Source organism: Salvia splendens, chromosome 12 (assembly GCF_004379255.2).
Source record: "Salvia splendens isolate huo1 chromosome 12, SspV2, whole genome shotgun sequence".
NCBI lineage: Eukaryota > Viridiplantae > Streptophyta > Magnoliopsida > Lamiales > Lamiaceae > Salvia > Salvia splendens.
This window is the reverse complement of record NC_056043.1, coordinates 21,823,501-21,828,724: the sequence shown is the minus strand read 5'-3', so window position 1 is coordinate 21,828,724 and position 5,224 is coordinate 21,823,501. Positions and strand designations below refer to the sequence as shown.

The window sequence follows — 5,224 nt, the reverse complement described above, 5'->3', positions numbered from 1 at the left end:
TTACGTGCGATGGTTGAATGACGCCAAGCGACCGACCCCCATTACAAGCGGAAGCTTAAACCCCTTCTCAACAGTATGCAGCACGATTTGGGGTTCAACGAGATGTCGGATAGCGACGGCGAGGGGGGCGACGGAGGGGGGACTGGCGGAGGGGACGACGAGGGGACTGGCGACGGGGAATCCGAGGAGTGAGAAGCCGGTTTTATTTTAATAATAATGTATTTTTTTTAGTAATTATGTATTTTTTTTAATGATGTATGTTTTTTTTATAAAGTTGTTGCATTTTCTCCATATCCGCATCGAAATTTTAATTCCGTAAATTGTTTAATTCTGAAAATTGTTTAATTTGTAAATTTGTGATTATTGTGGGAAGTCCGTCAGGAATTCCACGACTATAATGTGGAAGAATTCCGCCGGGAATTCTTAGCTTCGTAGTAGTACAATAGTACTTGCTAGTTGCTACCTATGAATCTTCAACCCCCAAAAGCAAAACGACAAAGATTGCGAGTTGCCCACTACCGTAGCAAGAATTTAAACTACCACTGGACCACCGCCACCGCCACCGCCACCGCTGCAGCAACACCACGGCCACCCAATCGCAGTTGCCTCTCCTCTCTCATTTAATTTCCCCAATTTTCCCACCCCCATTAATTTCGCCCCAATTTCGCCCCAATCTCACTGTGCTCGAACATCCCCGCTCATTATTACCACCCACCAGCTTTTATTCCCCCAATTTACGCTCTCAGATCGTTCTCCATGTTTTGACTAACCCTAGATCTGTCCCCGCTGAAGGTGAGCGCACGACCACATTGACTGCGTGGGGTTGCCTTTTTCATTTCCCCAATTTTTAATTTTTGCCCGCCTCTTTGATTATTCGGATTCTGATTGCATTATGCATGTCTGTGTATTTCTGTTGCAAAAAAAAAAGTGCACTGTTTTAGGTTAGCAATTTTTGTAGAAATGGATAAATATTGAACCCTAATTCAATCTCTTTAGTCTGTCTTGCAGAAATAAGAAATGTATCCATGTTTATGTTTTCCCTAATTCAATCAATCTCTTTATGCAGATTCCGTAGTGCTGCTGTATTTGATCTGTTGAAATAGGGGAAAACCGGAAAATAGTGTAGTTTGGAGGAGGTAGGATGAGCGAGAAAGCGCCAATCTCGGTGGTGGGAATGGGGGCGGAGCTCGGGTATAGGGCACCGCTATTCACAGACGTGCAGTGGAAGGAGCTGGAGCAGCAAGCCATGATATACAAGTATATGGTGGCTGGCCTACCGGTGCCGCCTATTCGCCACAGCTTCTAGGGGCTCTACGCCCATCTTTTCAACCATCCTGCGTGTAATGCCCTAACTTCTTGATATTTATCTGAGTATGTACTTGCATTATTACATGTAAAGTGATGATAACAAAGCAGCTTTAGGCATGCTAACAAGCTCCAGTTGAGTTTGTATATCTGTGGTGTGTTTTTGGAATGTGTAAGCTTCTGCTCATTGGTTGGCTGCTAAAATCTGTTAATTATATTATAATGTTGTATGCTTTATCTATTTGTGAGCTTTCTTGTTACACAATCTGAGATTTGCGGGGCAGCAAATATATTTCTTGCTTGGATGGTGTGTCTATGGAGACAAATTGCTTATGTTGAGTAAGAATTGTAGTACTCCCTCCGTCCCAAGGAAGAAATGCAGTATCCAGTTGAGCAATAAAGAAGAGCTAAAATGCATTCTAATTGAAATGCAGTATCCAGTTGAGCAATAAAGAAGAGCTAAAATGCATTCTAATTTCTAACATTATTCGGAATTCAAATTTCATTCATCATGCAGTGGGGTATTGTTCCTACTATGGCAAGAAGTTTGATCCTGAGCCAGGGAGATGCCGGAGAACTGATGGAAAGAAGTGGAGGTGCTCGAAAGATGCACATCCGTAGTCAAAGTATTGTGAGTGGCACATGCATCGTGGTCGCAACCGTTCAAGAAAGCCTGTGGAATCTCAATCTACTTCGCAGTCATTGTTGACTGCAGTACCCCACTCCTCTATTGGGGGCAGTATAAACCGTGGAAGCTCTCAACTGATGCCGCTGTACTCTGGTGCTAATTCAAAAGGATCATCTGTTGGGAGCAATGCAACAAAGCTGCAGATGGGGCCCTATGGCAGGGAATTCAGGTACTAGTTAGTGATGCTTGATTGTTTGGTTAAATAACAGCTTGATGCTCATTCTACAGCCTTAAATAAATTGGTATCTGGTCGGTGGCCTATGATTTTCGGTAGCTGGGTATCCGAACCTCAGTTTATAATGAGATGCTACACTTTTCTAATCTCCCTCGTGCTTTTCTATGGGTGTAGTTTCTCACTAGAAGCTTCTGGAAAGGCAGGCAGCGGCACAGGCACATGGGGTCTCATGCCTGGTCAAGTTTCTTCCAGCTCATTGTTCAAACAAGGCTCTGATTCCCGAATGCTTGGCTGTTCTTCAGCTCAGCAATACACACCTCATGCCTATGAGCCTGTCTTGTCAAAACAGCAACACGGCCTATTCGGGAGTGATATCAGTTCACCTACAACACTGAAGCAGGAACATCTTTTCTTCAGCGAGTGGCCTTCAACCAAGGAATCATGGTCCAATCTCGATAACAATGGAACAAACGAAAACACCTTCTCCTCGACCCAGCTGTCCATGTCCACTCCTTCTGATTTTACTTCAGGAACTGCTTACTCTCCAAATGGTTAGCCAATTTAGTATAGTAGTAATTTATTTATGTAAGAGTTCACTATAATTTTGGGTTTTGTTGATTGCAGATGCTTGAAGTTGGATGATGAATTGCTTGCTTGTGTTGTACTACCCCAACACATTGGATTATGTCATAATCGGTATTCAACATTCCTTAAATCGACTGCTTGTATTATTCGAATAAATGTAATTTGATGACTAGTGTTTTACTCTGAATTATTCAAAGCTGTGTATGATTGTGTGAGATTAACATACATTTGAGGATTAATACTCTCTGTCTATAATAAATGTCACATTTTCCTTTTTAGTTTTCCCTTTTAGTTTATCTCACAAGAGATGTCACATTTCATTTTTTAGAAAAAACTCCCTCACATTAATAAAAATATATTATTTTTTCTCTCCACCTAACACATAAAACAACATAACCTAAAATCTTGTGTCAATTCCCAAGTGTTCCATATACTATAATATGGAATATTGCTTTTATCAAGTCCTCAACATTCTTAATTTTTTAAGAATCTTGAATAATCATTTTTTAAATTGTGGCTTGGATCTCAACTTTTGGCAGTAGATAGCTGACTAAGCTTGTCAATTTAATCTTATATTTTGTTACATGTTTAAATGGGCAAATTATTTGTAAAGTCATGAACTTTCAAAATAGTTTGGTTTTTCTTGTGAACTTTACGTGTTGCATGAAAAGTCATGAACATTACCGGACTGTGTAAATTTCTCATATGACCCGACCCGATAGATTTCCGACACAAACTTATCCTACGTGGCGCACAGAGGCGTGACTTGGCAAATGACAAATTTAGGGTTCATTTCGAATTATGGAATTAATGCTACTTTTATGCTGACTTCGACTTGTGCAATTCGATTTGTATGTTTTCATTTGTGCTACTTGTATGTTTGTGAATTGGGATTATTCCAGGGTCTGAGATTGTAAAGATAGAAGAGAAACAATCAGAATTAGTGGAGTTTTGCCAAGTCACACCTCCAGCGCGCCACGTAGGATAAATAATTGTGTCGGAAATCTATTGGGTTGGATGAGAAATTTACACAGTCCAGTATAGTTCATGACTTTTCATGTCATATTTAAAGTTTACGGGAATAACTAAACTATTTTGAAAGTTTATGACTTTATCAGTAATTTGTCCCGTATTTTCGTAGACAACTATGTGTGTTGCATAAATATAAATTAAAAATTCAATATTTATAGTAGTAGGTAGTATTTTATGTTTCATATTCTTTTACAACATTTTATTTTAGTTATGATTATGTTTTATTTCCATCCAATTATAATGGAGGACAAATCTAGTTGCTATCCTATCATATAACATGCCATGTTTATCCGATAAAAACCATTCCATACCAAGTTCCTCTCTATCCTAAAAATAATCGATGAGAGTAATTAATTTGAGAGGTTTAAATGCTCCATAACAACCAAACAAACTTGTCTTAGTTGTGCATAAGAGCATCCACAACCGTGCTCTTGCCAGCGAGCATGGTTGTGGGCCCGGCGCCACTATTCCTGTCTGCTCTCTGGCAAGAGCACAACACCCACTCCTGTGCTCTTCCGCAAGGACGAGCACAATTCAATCTAAAATTCAATTAAAAAAAATATTTCCATAATATTAAAATTCATTAAAAACCACAATAAATATTACAAATTACAAATAAAATAAAAAAGACATAATTAAAATCCTAAAAATTAAAAATTACATAATTAAAATACTAAAAATTAAAAATTACATAATTAAACTCCTAAAAATTAAAAATTACATAATTAAACTCCTAAAAATTAAAAATTACATAATTATTGGCTAATATTACCCGTGGAAGACTACTGATCCGGCGGCACTAACCCCAATTATTTTTGGAGACCCAATATCATGGCCTCGTGCGTTTGAAGTTGCGTGGGAGTCATAGTTGACCTATCGGCCATATTGAGTTGGCCTAAGAGCATCCACAACGAGTTGTTCGGGGGTGGAGGTGGCGCATAGGGAGCGGGTTCGGGAGCGGGTTCGGCGCGACGGCGGTTGGCCGCCGCCTTCTTCCTTCCTTGCGGTCGGCGTTGGGAACCGCTCGGTCCGGCGTCAGGGCTACCCAAGTTAGCTCCGGCGAGTTGGCTAGCCATTTCTTCGAAGCCGGCGTCGGATAGGGATACCGACCTTGACCGTTTGGAGGAGCCGCTAGAGGAGGATGTTACGCCTCCCATATACTTCGGGTGCGTCCGCGTATCCTGCCAAACGTTGAGCTACTTGAACGACTTGCAGTTCATGGATTGGTAGGTGCTCACCACGGCAGTGATGATGTCGACCTCGCTCCGGCCGCTCCCGACATTCCGCTGTTCCTGGAGGAAATAGCCATTGAACTTGCCAATTTCATCGTTGGCTCGGCCGATGGCGTTGCGCACCATACTCTCGTTGCACTCGATCATTCTCGGCGGCCGGTTTTCATTGTACCGGCGAGCGACGCGCCACCAAAAGTGCTCGCCGAA

General features: G+C 41.1%; 1 pseudogene; it reads left to right on the top strand.

Annotated features, from left to right (window-relative positions):
• Window positions 1-453: 453 nt before the first annotated feature.
• LOC121759614 lies at window positions 454-2,724 on the top strand (annotated as a pseudogene).
• The last annotated feature ends 2,500 nt before the right edge of the window (window positions 2,725-5,224 follow it).